The sequence below is a fragment of the Uranotaenia lowii genome, chromosome 2 (genome assembly GCF_029784155.1).
Source record: "Uranotaenia lowii strain MFRU-FL chromosome 2, ASM2978415v1, whole genome shotgun sequence".
NCBI classification, from domain to species: domain Eukaryota; kingdom Metazoa; phylum Arthropoda; class Insecta; order Diptera; family Culicidae; genus Uranotaenia; species Uranotaenia lowii.
The window spans coordinates 259,018,957-259,037,648 of NC_073692.1; the positions used below are offsets into that span (position 1 = coordinate 259,018,957).

The following is an 18,692-nucleotide window of genomic DNA, read 5'->3' on the forward strand; positions in this document are numbered from 1 at the left end:
ATCTGAAAATGTATAACAATTATTAGGTGGCTTGGCGTTATTCTGCCGGAAGAGGGATGAAGATGACATCGTAAGAAAAATAAGAAGAAGGAAGAGTGACAGAAATTTGTACTTTTTCATGCCCTTTTTGGTTGTCGTCGGGGGAAATGAAAAAGAATCTCAATATTTCCGGTCCGGAGTCCCGAAAATGGTGAGGGGAAGACAAGACAGCTTCCTCGAGAGAACGATGAGGATGCTGCAACATTTAATCGCGCGACGAAAATAGCTTGTCGGCAGGTTGTTGACGTGGAAATGTTTGTTCTTCGTTTCAAACTTTCGGTATCATAGCTGTGGTGGAGAAGATATTTGCTACTGAGGGCAGTGAGCGCTCTAATGAAGTCGTCTGTTGTTTGAGAAAATCAAATTAACTACGAATTCAATGCATATCAATTTTGGTTTTTGTTGGGGTAGATTTAGTTGCTTAATAAAAAGATAGCCATCTCCGGGAGCGTGTTTGAGTTTCCATTTTGTTCTGGTTACGTTGGAGGAGGGTTCAACTCACAATGTTTTGTTCTGTGAATGAAAGTTTAAAAGACAATTTATTATCCAACAAAATGAACTGCTACGTACGTATAAAAGCTTCGCTTTAAACAGATTATGGATCTAAATCTATGAGAAATATAATTCAGGATTTAGAATACCGAGTTCAGAATATAGTTCAGAGTATAATTTAACAATTTTTTTTAGTTTTTTTTTTTGACCACAAGCTAGTACTAAAGACATACACCGTCTTAGCCAATTTAGGCTTTACAGACTGAATAAATGACGCGGACAACTTAAGATTAACATTTAACACCCAGTACCGAGATAGGAAACGAACCATGTCATCAGTGGACCAGCGATTACCGTCTTACCAGGCTAGAGCTAGCTAGTATTTTCAATTAGGAATGAGTAGAACAATCTGGGAAGAGGATAGTCAAAATTCAGAATGCAAAACCTTGCATATCCGAGGTAGTTAGACGGAGAAATTTGGATTACACGAAATACATAGAATTTTTTTCCCCCAGTTTTGCATATCATTTGAGCGCAGTTAAATAAGGTGATTTTGCCTGAATAAACAGGGTTCTACTGTAATACTTTAATAATATTACATTTAATATAACAAACCTTTCAAATATCCATTGTTTCTCTAGTTTTTCATTCCGCCGAGCATGCCACCAAAAATTGAAATTTAAAACACATTTTATGATTACCACGCAAAATCTGGATTATGCTGTCTTCCAAAAAAAAATCTGTTTTTATAACAAATAAAATATTATTAGTGATTAGCCCATAATGTCCACGACAGTTTTATTTGCAATTTGGTTTAAGACTTTATCATATTTTCAATTTTTGTTTCACTGCCGAGCACCCTTAAAGATACGACACAAACCTCCAAAACTAATCGAAGCATCCAACTGAGTGCGATAATGTTGCTCACTTCACGTGCTTAAGTAATTCAGCTCATTGTTCTATGGACCTTATGCATGACCTATATGTTAACGAATCGATATAATGAATTTGAAACTCTGAAATTGAAACTCATCAGAAAAAGTTTGACTGTAAAGAGAATATTTAAAAAATAAAATAAAATTTTGATTACGCGCTGAGGAATATCATTCTACGGACATTAGATACACAACCAGATTCTCTAAAACGGGGGAACATTCTGGATCGATAGATGTATTCAAGAGCAAGTAATCAAAAAAAAGTTATGAACTGCCTGAGAAACGTACAAGAAAAAATTAAGTTGTCTCGGCATTTATGTATGGTAACGGACTCAATAGTTAAGACAGCAGATGGTTTGCGCCGAATATTTCCTGATTCAAGTAACAAGATATTAGGCTTTGGTGATGTTCAGGATTAGCCCCTGACGGCTTTTGCGATAGCATCAGCTTTTCTCGAATGGGAAATTAGGAACACACTCATTCAAACCAACGATACAAATAGTGGACTGTATTTTTACTTAATTAATTACAGAAAAGCGGACTTCGACACAATCTGACTATGGCATACATGGCCTCTAGCTTGCCCATTCTGGCATCTCTTACACTCGCCTCAAGGTCCTCTCACACAGGCCACTCGGGCAGTTTACTTATGATCCTTACTCAAGGATGGCTGGTCGGGACAAGAGGTCGAACCAAGGACCAACTCTGGCTCGACTCTGTGTTAACCGTCTTCGGAACCGATGATACCCGATGCATTTTGGCGCGCATAGCTGCCGTTAAAGCTAGCAGCATGGCAATGTACTACTGGGCCCTTTTGGTTCAATAGGATGGTTCAATTTCACCTGCTCGTTCCAGAACAGGTGACATTATGGTACAGAATAAAAAAACCCCGGAGAAATTTCTTTCATAATTTCGCAGTTTTAAATTGCACGATGATTGATTTTTCCAGTTAAACCTGGGGACCAATCAAGAGCCCGGAGGACCAAACTTTTTTTCTCACTTAAAAAGGCTTCTAACTTACCCAGTTTTTTCGTTTATAAAGTTTCTGGAACAATCGTTTTTCTGTCTCTAATAAAAGTAAAAAAAAAATCGTTTTTCCTTAAAGAGGTTTTCTTAAATGCAGTCGAAATACCTTTTAAGGAATAATTGAAAATATTTTGTCTGAACGAAGCATGTAAGAGCATAGCAATGCCTTAAATAATAACTCAGTCATATTAAGACCCGAACGAATGCAATAGTTTTGTCTGATTATGATTAAAAATCGCCTTCAAATATGCAAGATACATAACGTTTTATTTAATCTCAGCGAGTGTATAGCAAGGAAGAGCTTATTGACTTGACTTTTCCATACTTGTTCATTTGAACTACACATCTCAAACCAGTTTTTCTAGATAATTGTTTAAAAAAAATTAATTTATGAAACAATGAAAAATAGGGGAGAGTGGGGATACTTGATCCCCTTTTCTTATTTTCACCATATCTTTTTGGAAAAATTAAGCAACTCGTCGTCTTTTACATTTTCTGACAGCTTGTAACTTCAAGTTTCTATGCTCCGAAAATTAGAACGATACTTGAACCCGTTTAAGAACTAGAAGCATTTTCGTGGGAGTAAAAAAATTGCGATTTTTCTGAAGTTAGGGGAGACTTGATCCCCAATTGAAGGAGACTTGATCTTTTATTCAGGAAGCCCTAATCCTTGTATAAAAAACAAACAAAACCTCAAGATAGAATGTTAATTGACTATTTTGGTCATGTTTGTTCTCATTTCACAATTTATAGCAGACATAAGAAGAAAATTCCATAACTTTGTCTGAACGCTAACAACATTGCATACTTAAAGGCGCTATTTTTTATAGTTATGAAAAAATTAATTATTTTTGCTCTTTTCTTAAGACAATTGTTTGATAAATATTAGTTTTTTGGATAAATATTAGTAATTTCGTAATCAGCAATCATAACGATCAATTCAGAAGAAGAATATGCCGTTTGGAAGGGGGATCAATTGTACCCAACTCTAGGGGATCAATTGTACCCATAATCAACATTTTAGAAAACCTTTTCTGAAAAAAGTTGAGAGTTTTCAATTGTTTTGAAAAAATGACATTATGAAGTTCATTTTACGCTCGAACGATTGATACATTGGAACAAATATTTTTTTCATGACTTTCCCATGTAAGGAACATTTTAAAGTGATGAAAAAAGATCTTCAAGTTACATTTAGTGAAATTTTTCAAACAAAGTTCAATTACTCAAACAATTATTTTGTTAAAAAAATTTAAACTGCAAGCATTGTTATTTTGCTCATTTTGGCACATTTTTCTAGAACATTCGATCTTTGTAAGACATTCCAGCTTCGAGATATAGCTAAGGAATCAAGTATCCCCAGGGATCAAGTATCCTCATTCTCCCCTACATATCTGCTTGTAGAATTGTAAAAGGGGAACTGTCTGGAACCATGATTCCTGAGTAAATATACAACACTAAAGTTTTGGCACCACTACGTCAGTTTCACTCAATATGACGTTGTCAGTTTGGTATCAGAAATCAGATTGATTCCAAAATTATCTGATAAAAAGAACGCAAAATAGTGTATTTATATAAATATTAGACAATTGCGCCTTAAAGTATGCAAAAACTTTAGGCTGACTCGTAGAGTAGAGTAGATTTTAGAATTCTCTTGTGTGATACTAACAAACTGTGAAATGAGAACTAATATTACAAAATATAGTCAACGAACCTTTTATCTTTGGATTTTACGAGATTTTTTCCTAGGTTCATGGCACCCTGAATTAAGGATCACATATCCTTCAGTAAAGGATCAAGTCTCCTTGAACCTAAAAAAATCACATTTTTTTTTCGTCTGACGAAAGTGCTTCTATTTCATCTACTGGTTCACTTACCGTTTTAAACGATTTAACGATTGATTGTAATAACTTTTAGATGTTTAAATTTTACCAGACAATCATATCTCCAAGTTTGCTCAAGTGAACCTTTAATTTGCAAAAAATAAATGTTTTGCAGTAGGTTTACAAGATAAATCCTTTTTGCTCCGTTACATCACATCAGGTTTTCAGCGTTTTCAAAATTCTATACAGTATGCGAGATTTCTGCTTTGTTTATACACGGAATTTTGCGAAATTTTGTGAAAATTTTTGTTATAAAAAAAAAACTAATTTGGCTTTCAATTTAAGTGCGTTGTATTGCATTGTAGTACGTTTCGTCACATAATTTTTGGCAACAGGGTTTTGCTCTTGATGTGATGCAACGAAAAATATATAGTACTATAGTTTTGGTTTCTCGTCAATAACTTATTCCTATAGTGATCGACTTGTTTTGAATGTTAGTTTTGTTTAAGCTATATCATGACAATTGTTTCACCCAAAACTGCTCATCGATAAGAGTTAGAATAAAAATATTTATTATGGTTGGAAAATTACCTAAAACTCTAATTGTTAACTCTTCAAAAGTATGCAATGTGTGTAACACGAAAATGAAAACGAACTTTCATTTACTCCGTTGTAACTTTTTAATTTCTTTAGCGATTGTAATTCTGTTATAAAATATTCAACGTGGCTTCAAAAGTTCGAAGAATATCCGAATTTTCGTTACAATATAGCCCCAGAGTGCGTTGTAAACCTTTAAACCTCTAATTTTCGTTGCGTCACATAATTAAAAATATCCCTTTCATCACCCTCTATAAATCCAAAATTACAAAAAGTTTGCTCCAAACGCCGACATCCTTAAAGCACTTTGCATTCGTCCTGTTTTTCGGTAAAAAACGCAATTTTTTTTCAATTATTTTCTGTGTAGTGAGAAAATTTATAAGCATTCATAAAAAAGCTCATTTTTGTATTAAAATTTGAATTGTATGTATCTCGTTTTTCATGAGTCGGATTTGAGTTTATTTAATGCAAAACAAAGTTGAAAGATTCACCTTACAAATGCTCTATAATAATTTGAAATAATAATATTAATTAAAAAATAACTTCGTGGTGGAGAGACGCGAAATGGGTCGGAACTAGTTTCCACGCGCTGAATAGCGATTGTTTTGCAATATTAAATTTTCATCTATCCAAAAATTGTTTTGTGATGATTTGACGTGATTTATTTATTTGTAATAATTTTTACCCCTGAATGTATGTAGCAAAATTGTGGTTTTCCTTATTATCTTCAGCAGGGTTACCATACGTAGTCTTTTAAGAGTACATGTACTCTTTTTCGATCGATAAATGGGTGTACTCTTCTTTTTGTGAAATTTTACCAAACGTACTCTTTTTTTGTTGAAAGACATTTGATCAGAAAAACCCACGTATTTCATCCATTTTATGAAGGTGATTTACATGTTATGCAAAAACTACGAAAGGAATACAGCTTACAGCAAATTACTTTAACATTTTGTTCTAAAATCATGAATTTTAAGTCGTTATAAACAGTGAGCACAATAAGCGCCTTTGAGTATGCAAGAAGTAATCAATATGCACAAAATTTAGGTTAGTACAAGCATATTTTAAAAGAAAATTAATAATTGTTATGTAAGTCACATAACCTCCAAGACATTAACAGTTTTTGGTTGAATTGAAATGTCTCGGTACCTCAGATAGCACGAAATATATACAGTAGAACACTGCTTATCCGAGCCACTATTTTCATTCAAAATCCATGTATAAAATGTGTTGTATCATTGCGATATATTGTTAAAGTATTAAATCTTGAGGAAAAATGTCCTTAATGGGTTAAGTTCCTAAAAAGAAACGGTATTCAATTGACATTTTTGGCAAATTCAAAATCTAAACTTGCCAGAAACGCCAGGTAAATAGAAAAATTCCATTCATTAATCCATGCATTTATGAACCGAGCGTCTGAATGATATGCAAAACCAGAGCAAAAGGACTGGGTTTGTCAATGTATTTAGTTTAATCCGAGGTTTCACTTATCCGAGGGGGTCCCTCCCTCCATTACCTCGGGTAAGCGGGATTCTTCTGTACATCCTTTTGCATACCATCCGGGTGCAAAGCTCGGTAAATATTAGGATCTTGGGTCAACCTAATGGCTGGGATAACGCGGGAGCTCAGAAAACTGGAGTTCGGCTGAACGGGGCTCTACTGTTCCACGTTTCCCCTGACTTTTAGATAAATAATCTCAATGTACTCTTTTTGTTGTCGCGGGATATGGTAACCCTGATCTTCAGTGACATAAAAGATGGAGAACTTAGTTCGACCAACCCCAAAAATTACAGCAATGTGTATGTATGGCCTTTATGGTATCACAAACAAAAACAAACACAAACAAAAGTAAGGTGAAGAATACATGTTTTGGGTAGTAAATAACTAATGAAGAAACTGATATTTATTTCCGTTACTATTACAATAGTTGGTTTTTCATCCAATGAAGCGTATAAATTTCAATAAAAAGTGAATCTTTTACCGGACATTCTTACACTTCTAAAAGTGAGCTGTTGTCTTTGTTCAATAATTAAGAAAAATTCCTTCACACATCTTCACAGTTTTTGCGGCTCTCATTCCGTGTGTAGAAGTTTATTTTGTTTTTACAACAAGACAACAAAACAGTTAAAGCTCTGAACAATCTTGTTGTTTTAAGAAGACCAATAATGGCAGACAAAAAAAAACAATATTATGAGTACCTATCTGCTGCTGTTTATCATTCCAGCAGCAAATAAGACATTCTTAGTTAACGGATTCCACTGCTAAGTTGTTTATAAATGACTGGATATCTTTTTCACTGCTTCAGTAGCAAGTTAGTGGCTCATTGATAATAATAGGAATTTTTAATGATAAATTTTATTCTCATGTAAAATCACTAACATGAATCTTGTTTTGGCGTTAATACTTGTGTGCTCCGTTTCTTATTGCAATGGATATGTGAGATTGCAGATGAACGCCACATGTCCAAGTGAGATACATATGTTCTGGGTTATCTATTCAATTTTATTTAATTTTTTATAATTTTCAGAGTATCCGGGCGAATGTTATGATCGTGAATCTAAAATTCACCTACCGATCGGAGCAAAAGCGTACAACAACAAATGCGAGCAAATCAACTGCGAGGAAGGTTTTGCACTGGCATTCTTTGGGTAGAGATTTCGATTTGCTATTTGAATTATGATTGGTTGGTTCAATAATTTTTTTAAAAAATTATTTTACAGATGTGGAGTCATCGGACCTCCAGAGGGATGTAACGTGACGGAAGTGGATTTCAGCAAACGATATCCAGAATGTTGTCCACAGCTTGTTTGTTGAGAGTTGTTCAACAAATGAAAATCTTTCTAACTGTTTTGAACGATACATCTTGGCCAACCAGCAAATCAAATTCGGTTATCTACTTGGCGTTTTGAATTTCGAAATGTTTTCCTTAACCTGAATAAATAGTTCATTGTAACTGATAGGCTACGTTCAAGTTAATATATAACAAATCACAAATAACAAATTACACATAAGAATTAATCTATTGAGTGAATGGGTAAAGAATGGAAAATAATAGGGATAGTAGATGATTCTAAAAATTTAATTTCTATTCTTGTTATTTAACTCGTGAAAATTATCACATTTTTAAACTGGAGTTCATACACCACATATGTGCATGAGTTATTTATCCTTCTACTGCACACGAGCCTATATATGTCCTAAACGTTCTTTTTAATTTTTTATTGCTTAATTCAGTAGGTGTTAATACAAAAAAACCGGTCATTGCAAACCCTATCCATACAAAGTGCCATTCAGATTTCCCAATTATATAATTAGCCACTATGACTCTCGCTCTCTAGAAATAGCTGCCTTAATTTGGCGCCTCTTGCAGCATCCCATAGCGCATCTAGAAGGAATATAATAAAAACTGTCAAGCAGAACGCACGCATCTCATCCTTTGTTGTGTGTCTCGTACCATTTGTGGAAAATAAAATTTCTATTATCCGTCCGAACCGTCGCGTTGTTTTTGATTCGTTTGTTGAAATATACGTCTTGTCCAGTTAATTAGTGCCGTCAATCATTCCCTCCGAGAAATCCTGAAATCGTTAATTCCGGTCAAAACAGTAGGAGAGAATGCGGATACTTGATCCTTTTTTCTTATTTTCATCATATCTTTTTAGGAAAATTTTGCAACTTTTCTTTTGCGTTTTCTGACAGCGTGTAATTTCAAAATAATATGCCCCAAAAGTTAGAAGGATATATGAACCGGTAGATAAACTAGAAGCATTTTTGTGAGACTAAAAAAAATTTGATATTTTTTAAGTTACAGGAGACTTTATCCTTTACTAAAGGAGACTTGATGCTTAATACAGAGTGCCCTGACTCTAGGCAAAAATCCAGTAAAATCCGAAGATAAAAGGTCCGTTGTCTTGTTTTCTACAATATCAGTTCGCATTTCACAGTTATCAGACAAAGAGAATTCCAAAACTTTGTCTACTACCCTAGAGTCATTGCATACTTTGAGGCGCTATTTTCTGGTTTTTAGATAAATACAGTATTTTTAGTCCATTTTAACAGATAATTACTGGATAAATATTAGTTATTGAATAAATATTAGTTATTTAGTGATAACCAATGATTACGATCCATTCAAAAGAAAAATATATCATTTTGAACTCTAGGAATTATACCCATAACATACATTTAGGAAAACTTCTTCTTTAAACAAATTGAGAGTTTACTATTGCTTTGAAAAATGGCATTATGAAGATCAAATTATACTCTAACGATTGAGGTATTGGAATAAATATTTTTATAATTATTTTTTCATGTTTGTCACATGATAAAAAATATCTTTAAATCACATTCTTTTAAATTTTTCAAACAATGTCCAATAACTCGAGAAATAAACTTATTAAAATCAATTGAGCTAACAGCATTGTTGTTTTGTTCTATTTGGCACATTTTTCTAGAACATTTGATATTTGTAAGACATTCTTGTTTCGAGATATAGCGAAGGAATCAAGTATCCTCACTCTCCCCTACTGTTAAAGATTTTAAAATAATCTTAATTTTTCAAACAATTTATAAGTAAACATAGAACCTTTTAAAATTGGAAAAATACATCTCATTTCATACACTATTCAAACAATTCCAAGTAACGAATTCGAGGGTTGAAAACTAAGGACTAAGGCTTGCTTAAATCTTATTTAAAATTACGCTTATTCATGTTAAAACAAACTGCCAATTCTCTGAATTGAAATGTTGAATATTTTCTATCCATTCGTATTTTCCAAACGAAGAAGTTTTTCCTAAACACACTTCTTGCAGAGTACTTCAACTTTTATTTCCTAAGTGGTTGTCACAGTGTATTATTGCATCTGGTGATGCACCTTCAAAAGGATTGTCCCCATCAATATATCTTAAAATCATTCATTCAATCTAGGATCCTAGTAGAGTAAGGTGGGGTGAAAGTAGGAGTCAGGTAAAAGTACGTTTTGAGATTATCACTAACTGAGTACAGCAAAATGGAAAACTCAAGCGTGGATTGACAATGATTTAAAAATCCTACATCCAAACATGTTTTTTTTTTGTAGAAGTTGAAAATGCTCCGAAAAAGGAGGTAAAGTTGCTTTTTTGCATTCAAACATAGCAACAGAGCAAACAAAATTCTGGCTTTCTATGAAATTCTAAATGTGTCTGTTTAGTTGTTTTCAATCTCTATCAAATGCTGAAGAAAAAAAGTTTATTGATTTATCTCTGCTTTGCACAATAAACTGTGAATCATAAGAAACCTTGCAGGGGCCAAAGTACGAACTGCAAATGGGGTTAAAGTGCGAATGATAGGGGAGAATGAGGATACTTGATCCCTGGGGATACTTGATTCCTTAGCTATATCTCTAAACTGGAATGTCGTACAAAGATCAAATGTTCTGGAAAAATGTGCCAAATGGAACAAAACAGCAATGGTTGAAGCTCAAAAATTTTTATCAACATAAGTTTTTAAGTTATTGAACTTTGTTTGAAAAATTTCACAAAATGTGACTTGAAGATCTTTTTTCATAATTTTAAAATGTTCCTAACATGGAAATATTTTAACAAAAATATTTATTCCAATACATCAATCTTCCGAGTGTAAAATGAACTTCAATATATAATATTTTCAAAGCGATGAAAAACTCCCAACTTTTTTCAGAAAAAGTTTTCTAAAATGTTGATTATGGGTACAAATGATCCCGGTATATTCTTCTTCTCAATGGATCGTGGTCATTGCTGATTACAAGATAACTAATATTTATCCAATAGCTAATATTCATCCATCAATTATCTGAAGAAAAGGGCTAAAATAATTGATTTTCTCTTGTTTATAAAAAATTGCGCCCGTAAGTATGCAATATCTTAAGGGTTGAGAATAAGCTATAGAATTTTTTTTCTGACAATTATGGATTGTGAAATGAGAACAAACATGACCAAAATAGTCAATTAACATTCTATCTTGGGGTTTTGTTTGATTTTTTCCATGGATTAGGGTTTCCTGAATAAAGATTCAAGTCTCCCCTAACTTCAAAAATATCGCAATTTTTTTACTCCCACGAAAATGCTTCTAGTTCATCTACGGGTTCAAGTATCGTTCTAATTTTGGGAGCATAGAAACTTGAAGTTACACGCTATCAGAAAATGTAAAAGAGTGCGAGTTGCTACATTTTTCCAAAAAGATATGGTGAAAATAAGAAATGGGGATCAAGTATCCCCACTCTCCCCTGCATAGAGTCCACTAAAGTAAATCTGAACGGAAAATTTTTAACTTATTTTATAATGCACTGGAAACAACAGCGAGTAATTTTGTTTCTTCAAAAACCAGCTTGTGCAAAAAAATGCTCTAATACGATGAAAACTGGTTTTCGTAAACCTGATGAATATGGACAATAAGTGAAGAACTCTCAATTTTTTGAAAACTGAGGCTGTAACTCTGGCTATTCAGAATTTATTCCACCATTTATTTTGATTCTGGCCCCTTGTTAGTCGCTTTATTATGCGCAAGCCTTTAGAATTTCTCTGTTATAATAAAAACTCAGACTCAATTCTTGCAGTTTTTACTAGCTCTGGGTGAATTTTGCTTGTCAAACAAGTTACTAGAATCATTAGGGGAGAGTGGGGATACTTGATCCTCTTTTCTTATTTTCACCATATCTTTTTGGAAAAATTTAGCAACTCGCCGACTTTGAAATTTTCTGACAGCTTGTAACTTCAAGTTTCTATGCTCCAAAAATTAGAACGATAGTTGAACCCGTTGATGAACTAGAAGCATTTTCGTGGGAGTAAAAAAATTGCGATTTTTCTGAAGTTAGGGGAGACTTGATCCCCTATTGAAGGAGACTTGATCTTTTATTCAGGAAGCCCTAATCCTTGTATAAAAATCAAACAAAACCCCAAGATAGAATGTTAATTGACTATTTTGGTCATGTTTGTTCTTATTTCACAATTTATAGCAGACATAAGAAGAAAATTCTATAACTTTGTCTCAACGCTAATTACATTGCATACTTAAAGGCGCTATTTTTTATAATTAAGAGAAAATTAATTATTTTTGCTCTTTTCTTCAGATAATTGTTTGATAAATATTAGTTTTTGGATAAATACAAGTAATCTCGTAATCAGCAACCATAACGATCAATTCAGAAGAAGAATATGTCGTTTGGAAGGGGGATCAATTGTACATAACTCTAGGGGATCAATTGTACTCATAATCAACATTTTGGAAAACTTTTTCTGAAAAAAGTTGAGATTTCTCCATTACTTTGAAAATATGGCATTATGAAGTTGATTGATTGATTGATTGATTTATTTATAGAGGCTTTAAATATTGAGTTCATTCGCCTCTTAGCATTATGAAGTTCATTTTACGCTCGAACGATTGATACATGGGAACAAATATTTTTTCATAATTTTCCCATGTAAGGAACATTTTAAAGTGATGAAAAAAATCTTCAAGTTACATTTTGTTAAATTTTTCAAACAAAGTTCAATTACTCAAACAATTATTTTGTTAAAAAATTTTAAACTACAAGCATTGTTATTTTGCTCATTTTGGCACATTTTTCTAGAACATTTGATCTTTGTAAGACATTCCACTTTCGAGATATAGCTAAGGAATCAAGTATCCCCAGGGATCAAGTATCCTCATAATCCCCTACAGTTGTTCCAAATGAAATTGGTACTGTTGCAAATTGCAAAACTTGTAGTATTTTTTACCCCTAAATGTATGCAGCACATTATGCTTTTTCTTTAAAAATATAATTACCTTAATCTGGGGTAATATTGATCACTTTTTTCTAAATTTTTTGGCATTTTTAATATTTTTAAAATCAGTACTGGAATCCTACGAACGTAAAACATGGTTGCAGAAATTTATTAGACCACTTTAAATTTGATTAAAAAGTCGATTTCGTCAATGAATTTGATACTTTGGGGTATTATTGATCAGTCTTTATTATTATTATTATTTTTATTAAAGACATTTTACCATTCTTATGGCATTCGTGTCTGTGATCAGTCTTTAGCGGCTAAGTTTATCCTGACGGTTTTAACGAGTTTTCTTGATCATAAAGGATACAAAACACCTTCATAATGTTTCTAAATGCTAGTTTATCAATTATATCTTGCTTTTTAACGTTTTTATAAAAAAAAAAACATTTATAATCGAAAAAAGAACTGTTATAGTGCATTTAGGGGCAACAATAAAAAAAATTGCTCACTAGTTTGAGCTACAAAATACAAATGAAATTTTACCTTCAAACATTTTTCTAGGCCCTCTCATTATTTCTATTTTTAATTTTTCTTTAAAGTTAACCATTTGATAGGGTACGTATCCATTTGTCCTATACGGGCTTACTCTTGGAAAATGACCTTATTTTATAAATATCAAAAATGTATCACTAGATGACTATAAAAATAGCACTTTATCTATACATATACAACGAAAAAAAATAGTTCTTTCACATTCAACAACCCGTTTGCTTCTAAATGCTTTTTGGTTTCATCAGGAGAGCTGTTTGTTTGCAAGCCTTGGAAAAATTAGATATTTTAATAATTTGAAATTACATTTTACTAACAGAAAACCAAATTTCAAGTACAAACCAAATTTTGCAAATTTAACACTCATTAAATATGCTTTCAAACGTAGAAAACGGTTTTCAAAAATTCAAACTATAGACTGAGTTATTGATGATAATGTGTAAAAATTTATTTTTTATCAAATGTACCCCGGTGATCCAAGTTACCCCGTTTTACGGTACCTATATGAAGTTCTTTTTTTGACTGTATCGTTCAAATTTTATATTCTTTGACAAAGAATATTGACTAATTGAAAGATTATAGACGGATAGAAGATTAGAATAAGGTGAAAGATGTTGTAATCAGCGGAAGGGTAATTTTAATTTTAAAAACTTCTAATCAAAAAACTTTTTTTTAAATGAAAAACCAAATAAAAACCTTTGAAAATTTTCAGTTTTCGGCATATTCGTGATTTCATAACGCAAAAAGCACCGATTGCAGTAATACATATAGAGGTAAAAAATACTACAAAAAAGACCGGAATAAACACTCAGGGATTAAGAGGTCTTCAAGAAAATGAAAAAAAAAATTCTAGCTAAACTCATAAAAATTAATGTTTCCAGCATATGGATTTGAAAGGTGATTCTTAGATTTTTCATTTTGATGTATTTTAGCCCAGACAGGTAACTGAATTATAAAAAATATTTATTTAAAAAAAATTGCAAAACATTTTTACACCAACAGTGTTGGTATTGGATACTAAAAGCAATGTAAAGATTGTAGGTGATATCATTAAGCCAATCCGACACAGTGAGTAAAGTTTTTTCGAATCGAATCGAAAAACTGTAAAATTAGGACATCTTTTGTTCGATTTTTTTTAAATTTTTATGAGGATGAAAACCTACAAAAAAATTTAATATGAAACTCTCCATCGTCAAATGGAAAATAAAACACATCTTAAAGGGGAATTCCTCCTTCATGAACTAAACCTTTGACCGTTGCTATCAGTATGGAAAGTCGAATGCTAACAAATTCACCTGATAGAACTCATTTGCAATCAAACTGCTCGCGAATCTAGGACGAACATGAAGCTTCTGTTGGTAGCATTAATTTCTGTTCTTTCAATTTCTTCTAGTTATGGGTATACAAGGATACAGTCGAACGCTATCTCTTCAGGTAAGTTTGTGTAAAGTATGTAGTAAATAATCTTGAAGCCTTATCCTGATTTACTTTTAGAGTATCCGGGGGAGTGTTATGATTCTGAATCTGGAATTCATCTAGCAGTTGGTGCTTTTGGTTATAACAAAATATGTGAAAAACTTATATGCCACGAAGGATTCTCAATTTCATACCTTGGGTAATTATTTGTTTTCTTGAATCATCACTCGAAAGCATGTGTTGATCGATATCTTATTTTTACAGATGTGGAGTAATCGGACCTCCAGCGGGATGTCATGTGACTAAGATTGATTTTAACAAGCAGTATCCAGAATGTTGTCCACAGCTTGTATGTGAAGATCGACCCTGAGGAGCTGTGTGATCGAACTTCTCAATATGTAGCCATTTGAATCAGGACTAGAAGATACGAATGTATGCAAACCTTCTCAGAAATGAAATTATGATCGCAACAACAACAAAATGGTCTGGATCATTCGACACATACCTGCTCTGCATGAATTAGCACAGATAAAAAGAACCAGCTTCCTTTTCCTCCGTTATCAGGCAATTCAAAAGAATCCTTGCATTGAAACAAACAAACCAACAAGAGTCAAATAAATTACTCCCGGAACAATGAATAAATTATTTGAAGCATTTTTATTACCTATCTGGGGCCGAATAATTAACACAGCTGCCGAATAATTTCAAACTTGTAATGGGAAAACTTGCACAGGCAATAAAACCGAATCAATCCAAATCCAATAATGAAAAAACCCGCCCATCTCCCACCAGGAGCAAAACGTGAGAGAGGGTCGAGGAAAAAAAACATCCACCGCGAGATCGATCCGAGATGGACAGGATTCGTTGCGGCCACATCGTGACGAGGACATGCCCTGGTGTCTTCGTTTTTTACGACTTCTTCACCCACCCTAGCGTGACCTTTCTCGGTGTGGCGTAGGCGGGTGCAGATGATGATTCAAATGGACAACACCGGAATGTGACCACCAATCTACCGTAGCACTAAGAGCAAAAAAAAAAACAAAAGGAAAAAAAATACCGGCAAAAGGTGAAAAATAAAAGTTAAATGAATTTTCGCTTACGTCAAGCGCAATAAAAAGTCACACTCAAGCATTAAAGGAAAAGCCAAGTCAATGTTTTTTTTTTTATTTTATCTTTCTATTGCTTGAGAAAAGTATCAACACTTTGAAGGACATACAAATCTGTTTGTTATAACTTCAAAAAGCTCTTTCAAACATATGAAATATATGATCCTTAAAGTATTGAAGAAGACACTTACAAAATCTGTTAGAATTATTTTAAACTAGCTGTTTTTACCCGGCCTTGCTCGGGTTCACATAACATATAAATCAAAATGAGTCGTTTAAATTGTTGAATTTGAATTTTGGAAGCTTTATATTCATCATTCTGAGAAAAAAAATTGTAATTTCAAAGTTTTTATATGAGATTATTCACTGTGTTTATCGTTTTCACTGCGTTTATTCGTTTCATTTTGTCTTATGTTTTTTATTTTCAAATGATAATTTTTTTTATGATTTTTTCCTCCCTCCCATCTAATGAAAATCTCTTAATGTTCAAGATGGTTCCATGTACTATGGTATAGGTTCAAGTTTTATTTGAAAGAAAAACATTTTTTTTTGGCCCGCCACACTCCCCCATACCAGAAAACTCATCTGAGTCCCCTGTTAATGGACACTCCAGTTCTCAACATGTCTGGCAACAAAAAAAAAATACAATTGAACGTGAGCACAAATTTAGGTATGTTGAGAACACACATATATTTAATGCTAGGATATGTTTATGAAGATTAAAGTATTATTCTAAAGAAGGGGTCTCAGTTGTAAATATGTTTCCTTTTAAGAGATCCTGATAGCTTAAAAATAACAAATATGAAAAAAAATATTTAAAACAACATTACACAATTGCTTAACTATTTACGTTCAACTAATGACAAATTAAAAATATTACAAATTAAAAAAAACTGGCATGATGATTTCTCATTATAAGTTCAATGTTTCCTTAAGATGTTGTATTAGTTTCGTAATTGTACATGTAAAAATTTCAAAATAAACTTCCAAATCTTCTTGAACCATGTAGACACTCACTTTTCATGTTTTTAATTTTTTCGCTTTTTTTATTTCACAATGGTTTTTGAATACTTGTTCTTAAATGTTGAAAGTTCCACTAATAGTTTTTTGAAATTATCGAAAACGAATCATCTTAACCGAAGTTACCATTATAAAATTATGAAAAACGTTTATTTGAGTTTTATTTCAATGTTCCTATTCTTGGACACAATCATCCCATTAATTATTGTGAAGAGTTATCAATGTTGAAATTTGAAGATGTCATTTGTTTTAATTCGCAGTACCTAACGGTTCTACAATAAGTCTTCTCAAAATTGGATGGTAGAATTGAATAGGTTGATAACGGAATTTAACTATGAAATAATAAATTGACCAATGAATTTTGAATGTATAAAACTGAAAATCTCAGATTCAATTATCCTATCAATTTCCTAATCCCCCGTTTAAATTTCCCGACGGCTTTCAAAGCGTTGAAATTGAAGCTTTCAACTTTGAACTATGCATCTTATTATTATAAACTTTGAACTATGCATCTTATTATTATAATATAAAAAAAGTTCGTTCTCAAAACCTGGAATTTATGAAAATATGTTCAATAGTTTTTCAGCACTCAGTCCAAATAGTTATTCAGCTGAGAAGTCAATTCACTGTTCACTATTTAGTTCATTGTATTCATTGTATATTCTTGTAGACTCTCGAAGCCCCCCAGCACATTAAAAACCACAGCAATTTTAGTCAATAAATACTTAACAGGCTAGGCGTATTTTTCAATCCAATATGTAAGCTTCAGCAGTAGAATGTACAAAAAACACCCGCCAAAATTTTCCCTTTGAAATCTTTAATGCTCAGCAAGCTTTGATTTGCTTTCCAGTACATGTGAACTCTGGACGGTCGTTTCTAATGCCTGGCCCATGGTGATGGTGAAAACAATCCCGCCAAAGGAAACGAAAATCTGTCGACAAAACGGTGCCATGACTTTTGGTTCGTGGGAGAAAAAACGAAAGTTGTATGGGGGTCCCTTTTCTTAGATGGGAGGGGCTCAAAAGTATTACTAAAACCTTACCATGGTTCAAATACATAACTGTACCAAATTTCAGGCTGATCGGTTAAGCGGTGTGGACTTGTATAAGGTGCATACAAACAAACATATATAGTCCAACTCTTCTTTATATATTAGAAGAAAAAGATAGTATCGGAAATTTGTTTGATTTTTTACCCCCAAATTTATGCAAACTTTGATGGGTCTTAATACCGAGTACAAATAAGAAGCGCTAAGGAAAATTAAAATGCGGCATTGGTAGTTTGAACCGAAATTAACAACCGCCATTAATATTGCAGTTGTTTGTTTTTGTTTTAATAAAAAGTAATCGTAAAATGTAATGTAATAGAAAAAACCGTGCAATTGATTCATAAAACCATATATTTTTCGATGCCGTAAATTTCACCCAGTCTGACGAATTGGCTATGATATCACCTACAAACTTTATATTGTTTTTGTACCCTATACCAAAATTGTTGGTGTAAAATTATTTTTTGGACGGTTACCAATATTTTTTTTAATAATTTTTTAGATGATTCAAGATCTTGTCTGGGGAAAGATACAACAAAATACAAATCAAATTGACATTTCGTAAATCTTCTTCTGCAAAACGTGCGAATCCATGTAAAGCCTTATCTAACAATAGTGAAGCACAATAACAACTTAATAGTAACTTTTCAATACTTTAAAAAAGGTTTTAACTTTTAGCTTTGAACACCGATAAGTGTTGATGTTTTCAACAAAGTTTCATATTTTCTACCTTAAATTTTATTTTCATCAGAGTAGAGATTGGCTTATTTTGAATGCTTTCTTGTCATGAAGTATGTATGTTTAGGAGAAAATGTTCTGAAGACACATTAGTTAGAGCTTAAAAGCAAAACAAAGCCATAGCAAAGGATAGCACTTAAAAAACACGATTGATGCGCACTCTGGTATCAACATTGTGTAC

General features: G+C 32.7%; 1 long non-coding RNA gene across 1 annotated transcript; it reads left to right on the forward strand.

Annotated features, from left to right (window-relative positions):
- The first annotated feature begins 14,484 nt into the window (after positions 1-14,484).
- Positions 14,485-15,244, forward strand: LOC129748558 (uncharacterized). Its single transcript, XR_008737768.1, has 3 exons — positions 14,485-14,617; positions 14,678-14,798; positions 14,864-15,244. It is a non-coding gene; the product is annotated as an uncharacterized LOC129748558 (long non-coding RNA).
- Positions 15,245-18,692: the final 3,448 nt, after the last annotated feature.